The sequence below is a fragment of the Polistes canadensis genome, unplaced genomic scaffold (assembly GCF_001313835.1).
Source record: "Polistes canadensis isolate GaletaPanama2010 unplaced genomic scaffold, ASM131383v1 scaffold_42, whole genome shotgun sequence".
NCBI lineage: Eukaryota > Metazoa > Arthropoda > Insecta > Hymenoptera > Vespidae > Polistes > Polistes canadensis.
In genome coordinates, this window is record NW_014569589.1 from 372,183 (window position 1) to 378,458 (window position 6,276).

The 6,276-nt window shown below is 41.0% G+C and overlaps 1 long non-coding RNA gene across 2 annotated transcripts in view; it reads left to right on the plus strand.

The window, feature by feature from the left end:
* Positions 1–135: 135 nt before the first annotated feature.
* LOC106784967 overlaps positions 136–6,276 on the plus strand; it is a 7,798-nt gene continuing 1,657 nt past the window's right edge. The window contains exons 1-3 of one of the 2 annotated variants that reach the window (XR_001381470.1): positions 136–1,334; positions 1,873–1,941; positions 3,058–3,187. This is a non-coding gene — a long non-coding RNA (uncharacterized LOC106784967). The remainder of the gene's footprint in view (positions 1,335–1,872; positions 1,942–3,057; positions 3,188–6,276) is intronic. The other variant, XR_001381471.1, reaches the window with a different exon arrangement.

Genomic DNA, 6,276 nt, shown 5'->3' on the forward strand with positions numbered 1-6,276 from the left:
GAACGAACGAACGAATGAGAAGAAGAAAAAAGACGAATAAAAGTAGATGAACAGAGAGAGAGAAAAAGAGAGAGAGAGAGAGAGAGAGGGGGTGGGATAATAAAAATGACGTTTTAAACGATCTCGCGGGCGGGAAAAGTAAAGTGGGTGGGTGAAAGAATGAAAAAAAGAAAAAAGAAAACACAAAAAAAAAGAGGAAAGGAAAGGGGGAAAAAATAGAAGCGTAAAAAAGAATAAAAGCAAACATATAAATAAAAAAAAATAACAAAAGCAAGAGAGCATAGTGGAACACGGAAAAATAATAAAAAAGAAAAAAAAAAGAAGGAAAAAAGAAGAAGCAGAAATAAAAAGAAGGGGCGCGAGCGGAAGTGATTAATCCGGATCGATGCGATCAAGAATGTCATAAAGGTCGGGGCATGCATGGAGGTTGCTTTTTTTCGAGGTCAAGCGGATATCCAAAACGAGCGTCACGACGACGATTTAATTCGGTGGTCGCGCGTGGCGCGTAAAGTGGACCGACCAACGGACGTACGGATGGATGGATGGACGTACGAACGGATGGAACGAACGGACGGACGAACGATGGAACGAACGAGAACGCGCGTTACGGGATGCTCCTCTCCTATGTCGAAGGTATTTTTTTTTCTCTCTCTCTCCGTTTATATCTATGTCTCTCATTCTCTCAGTCAGTCCTCCGTGGGTCTCTCGCGTGACTCTACTCTTCTTCTTCTTTTTTTTTTTTTCCGCGTAGCAGTTATCCTCCCTTACCCTGCGCACCACCCTCCCGACAAAACAATTGATTAGGAGGATGGCTTGCTAAGGGGTGGAAGGGTAGGACGGTTACTCGCTTGCGTGGAAGGGGGATGTGCAAGAGGATGAGGTAAAAGAAGAGGTAGAGGAGTTGGAGGATGAGGATGAGGATGAGGATGAGTAGGGGGAAGAAGGGAGATTGGCGCAATACAACGCGCGGAGCCTGGATGAGAGAGATGAAGTGGCAGATTAACGTCAACCGACGTGGGCCATTCATAACGGGGCTCTTTCGCCGGTGTGCGCCCGCCGCGCACGTATGTACGAACTCTCCGCTACGACGATTTATAGAATTGGAAAAACGATATCGGAAAAATAGTAAACTTTATTGATGAATCCCTTCTACCGGAGGCTCTCTAAGCGATATCGCGTGGAACTGCTACTGCTACTGCTACTGCTGCTGCTGGTGGTACTGGTACTGGTACTGGTGGTGGTACTGGTTGGTGGTGCTGGTACCGTGGAGGTGGAGGTGGAGGTGGCGGCCCAGAGAGAGTCCGACCACATTCCCGCGGTGCTACAGGTGGCATGTAAGCCAATCGTCGATTCCGTATATACACCCACCCCCTTCCACCACCCCCTCTTCATCCCTTCCTCCTTCCCTCTTCTCTTCTCTTCTCTTCTCTTCTCTTCTCTTCTCTTCTCTTCTCTTCTCTTCTCTTCTCTTCTCTTTTCTTCTCTTCTCACCCTTTGACTGACACTTGCCACTCTTCGTTAAACGTTTTCAAAGCGCGCACGACCCGATCTCGCGTGGTGCATGAAACAAACAGAAAAACACAAAAAAAAAAGAAAAGAAAAGGAAAAAAAAAAAGGAAACAACAGTACGCGGTAAAAAGAATACAAAAAACAAGGAGAGAGAGACAGAGAAAAAGAGAGAACAAGAACTAGACTAGCTAACCATAAATCTGTCCACGTGTTTGTCGTCACCGACTACACGTTGTTGTCCTCCACCTCCTCTTCCTCGTCCATGTCGTCTAAAGTTGAGTCGGACGTTTTCCCTAGACGGGACTACCAATTTTTTTCTTTCTTTTCCTTTTTCTTTACTTTTATATTCTTCCTTTTTTCCAGTTCGCGTACGAATAAGACGGAGGTTCTTTCGTAAGAGTTGGATTTGGATGAAAGGAAAGCGTTAGAAAGGTAGACGGGCTTTTGAATCGTTTGATTTCGTTTTTGAATTTCGTTGTTTGGAACCGTTCCCATTGGAGTCGGTGAAAAGAGAGAGAGAGAGAGAGAGAGAGAGAGAGAGAGAGAGAGAGAGAGAGAGAGAGAGGGAGGAAAGGATCGATCGATTTCCAACTTTCTCCCTCTCTCTCTCTCTCTCTCTCTCTCTCTTTCTCTCTCTCTTTCTCTCTCTTCCTCTTTCTCTCTTTATTCCTTTCTGTCTTATTCGAAAAAGAAAGAAAGGGATCATTTAAGAACGTCATCGAAAGTTTTCTAAAGGTGTCCGATTCGAACGGCCAAGAATAAAGTAAAGTTCTGGCTGATGGGGTCAGGCCGATGGTGATACTAGATGGACTTGTTTGAAGAAAAAGAAGAAGAAGTAGTAGAAGGAGAAGGAGAAGAGATCAGTTAGAAGACTATAACAGAAGGAAAAAGAAGATGGCATAAGACGAAAGGATTTTGGTGTTTGGTTCCGTCTGGTTTGGGCGAACGCAAGGAATCCCTTGAAGAAGACAAGAGAAAGAGAGAAAGAGAGAGAGAGAGAGAAAGAAGTAGCAAAGAAAAAGAAAGCAAGCTACGGGTTCCGTAGCTTTTACGGGCTTTAATATCGCGACATTCCCTTTATTGTGGGAACGAGGCACAACGCGAGATCCACTTTAATCCTAATATACCATACGTAGGAGGTAAGCGGCGAAAGTGATGCCCCGCCCTGCTTGGTAGAAAAGAAAATTTCAAGTCCCGATCGAGCCCAAGTGGACGAGATCATCGAGTTGGCATCATCGGGACGATGACGCGCTTGCGATGCCATCGAGATCTTGCCGAAAGTCCCGCAAGATGGCGGCCCGTATCACTAGAGAGGCTACGCCAGTATGGACAAAACATTTTCCAACGGCGATGTTTGTCCGAACTATGGCAAAATTCCTGTCCCGAGTTCTATGATAAAACATTGAATTTACCAATGATCCGATGTAATAGAAATTAAAATTTTTCTCTGATTAGATTATTCTTTACAAATTATTGATATTGATCGAATAGTTTCGTTAGATCGGACTTTTTCGATAATTGATTGAAAATATTTATCTCGTACGGTAGGTCAATAACTGTTCGGGCTTCCCTGCAGAGGCAAGGGAGAACGTGCACCAAGCCCAGAAGGACGTCCTGTGACGCATTCAATTGAAAATCTCAAGGCACCCTCATACACCGTTGGAAGATAATATATAGGGTTACATTACATGCAAAATCGATCACTTATTTCGACTGGGAATAAGACTTTTTAATAAAATCCTGCGCTTTTTTGCCCTCTCTCTCTCTCTCTCTCTCATACACATATTCTGTTTCTCTCTCTTTCACTCTCTTTCTCTCTCTCTCTCTCTCTCTCTTTTCCGTGGTAAAGCTGGAAGAGAAGAGAAAAGCGCTGCGGCGCGCAGTGCATATCGCCGTGCCGCGCGTATATCCTTTGAATTTTCGATTCGAATCTACTTCCCCGTGCCCCTCCCACAAATCCCTCATCAGTCCCCCTTAACCCCGCTAGTCCACCGGCGCCCTCTCTTTCTCTTTCTCTCTGCCCTCCTAGTTGCCTCCACCCCACCCTTTATTACCTCCAGCTAACGCGGAATTACGCGGCCTCTGTTAATCTAAAAATCGCATTCGTTTTCCACCAATCGATCGGTGCATGCATACATACGTACTAGTTACATCGAAAAGAATCGTAAAAACGTTTCGCCTGATATTACTAATAACTCATATTTCCGTAACGGATTGAAAATATTAATGACGTCTCATCGATCGGCCATTACATCGGCCTGATGCGAGATAGAATTATTTCATTCCCTAACCGGGAAAGGAAAAAAAAGGAAAAAAAAAAAAGAAATCCCACGGTTTCTTTCCATGCCCGTCAACAACACGTTAGATTTTAGCAAACGATCATAAGATCGAAGAAACAATTCGACAATTTTTCGGCTAACGTATGGGACAATCGATCGGCCCCGGCCATTACATGTGGTCCTAGATTAAATTATTTCATTTTAGTGATATCGACAAAAACAGAAGCCCCAAAACTTTCTTTCCGTGTATTCGACTACTTTGATTCTAGCAAACAACGACCATGAGATCTTCGACTAATTTCAATATTTTTCGTCTAACGTATGCACGATCGATCGACCGTTCCATGTGGTCCGAGATAGAATTACTTCATTTTCTAATTGGAAAGCCCCAAATTCCATGTGCTCGGCATGTCCAATCCTAATCAACGACCACCATGAAAGATCTTCGAGAAATTTTTCAAAATTTTGGCTGACGTATGCAGGATCGATCTAGTTATTGAATGATCCGAGATAAAATTACATATTTCATTTTCTAATCGAAAAAAACAAAGCTTCAAACTTTCTTTTCATTTACTCAACATGTTCGATCCTAACAAACGACTACCATGAAGATCTTCGACCAATTTTACACAATTTTTCGGCTAACCCATACACGAGTTTATTTTTCGGTTGTCTGTATTAATTATCTCTCGTATTAATTTATTTATTATTCGTTTTTCTTTTTTTGTTTTGTTTGTTTTATTTTTTTGTTTTTTTCACGAACACATCGAGAGAAACGCACAGACTGTGAAGCATCCAGCGAGAGTCGATTTGAACTTCCTTTGAACTTCGACACGTCGGGTTCGCAATTTTCATTTTCATTTTCATTTTCAATTTTTTTGTCTTTTTATTTTACCCCCATCCCACCCCCATCCCCCCTAACCCCTGTTTTAACTTTTTCTTTTAAGCTTTTAGTTTTCTCCTCCTTCTTTTCTACTTTATTTTATATTAACAATAATAATAACAATAATAATAATAATAATAATAATACGTTGTTCATTACATACATGTACACATGTCGCATTGTCACTCCGTTAGTTCTCTTTTTTTTAATACCTCATATATGTGTACATATTACTCTCTTTTTCACTTTTCTATCCATATCAGGCTTTCGTTCATGCGAAATAAACTCTGTGCCTTTCTTTTTCTCCCTTTTTATCATTTTTCTTTTTCTATCTTTCTATCTATCTATATCTGTACCTGTAAAAATTCGAACGAGAACGCAAAGAGTCCATAGATCTTTCAACGGATCTCTCTCTTTCTCTTTCTCTCTCATTTGGTTCACCGTTCTACACCCGAATATTCGGTTTTATCGAATTTGGAGGTTAACTTTAGTGAAGGTATCGCGGATATTTCGGCGGCCATGTTACTATCTCGTCGAATAAGAATGAAAATCAGGCTCGCATAATGATTTGCGCAGGTACGCCTGCGTTTCGGGGAAACCATTCACGAAATTTCACCTTCGAAAATCATCGCGTGAGAAAGACAGAGAGAAAGGATTAACACGAATAGGCCCCTATGTTGTTCAGTATCTGTTTCTTTGTATTGGAATAACGAAAAAGAATTATAGAGAGAAAAAAATATATATATATTCAACCAAAAGTCACTAACAAACATTTATGTTAATCTGACTGAATAGTTGCTAGTCTAACAACATTTTTAATTACAAAAATCAGATTTAGACAAAAAGTATACTTTTCCATACTATTAATTATGCTTAGTAAACTTTTCCTCTGTATTATTTATGAAATATTTAATCTTATATATAAACTGCATAAGTCATTTCGTGCCAAAAGTGTTGTTAGTGACTTTTGGTCGGACGTAGACAATATGTAGAGAGAGAGAGAGAGAGAGAGAGAAAAGGAAGAAAGAGAAATAAAAGGGGAAAAAAAGGAGTACAAAATATAGAAGAAAAGAAGAATTCATCGACGTCTGCCCACGTCGATCCTTTTAACATTTTCCGACGATGAGTCGCGACGAACGGCAGAAGCGAATTCCGTTAATCGATAACGAAAGAGAGCGAGAGAAAGAGAGAGATAGAAGAGAGAGAGAGAGAGAGAGAGAGAGAGAGAGAGACAGACAGACAGACAGACAGAAAGTGATAGAGAGAAATAGAAAGAGAGAGAGAGAGAGAGAATGGGAATATGTGTACATATGTATCTGAAATACGCTTAACGGAAAGAAAGAATATGCAGTTACGCATAAGAATATTTCACTCATTTTCAGTTCGCTAGCATAATGCGCGCTCGCGCACGCGTTTTCCCTTTTCTGCAATATATTCTTTTTGTTAGTTATTCTTCTCTCTCTCACTCTTCTTCTTCAGGTTTTTGCCTTACTTCTACTACTTCTTTATCCTTTTTCCTTTCTCTCTTTCTCTCTCTTTTTATTTTTTCCTTTCTTTTTTTCTTTTTTTTAAAGCATCGTTCGGTAGGACTCCTACTCGTCAGAC